Here is a 360-nt window from a genome sequence, read left to right as displayed (position 1 = left end):
CCCCTGCAGCTGTGCTGTATGCTCATTTAAGACTGAACAATATGCTCAAAAATAGAGCATGAATGATCTGGGCTCCAATGTAAATTTGGATCAAGTAAAAATCTTTGTAAAAATACTGTCCAGTGTTTGGATTGTGTTTGCTTCTGTTTCTCTTTGTGCAGGGTTGGGGGTTCAACTCATTACTACTTGGTAAAGGTGTGTTACTAACAAGTTATTAATTCAATAAAAGTAAATCTGCTTGAAGACTATTCTCAAAAATGCTTGTATTTTGTTGCTTTGTTTAGTTTTCACTCTGGCTGATATCTTTTCCACATTTGATCTTAGTTTCATAGTTTCATAGATTTAGGGTTGGAAGGGACC

Source organism: Gavialis gangeticus, unplaced genomic scaffold (genome assembly GCF_001723915.1).
Source record: "Gavialis gangeticus isolate Ggan-Ray unplaced genomic scaffold, GavGan_comp1, whole genome shotgun sequence".
NCBI classification, from domain to species: domain Eukaryota; kingdom Metazoa; phylum Chordata; order Crocodylia; family Gavialidae; genus Gavialis; species Gavialis gangeticus.
Note: the sequence above shows the minus strand (reverse complement) of the source record.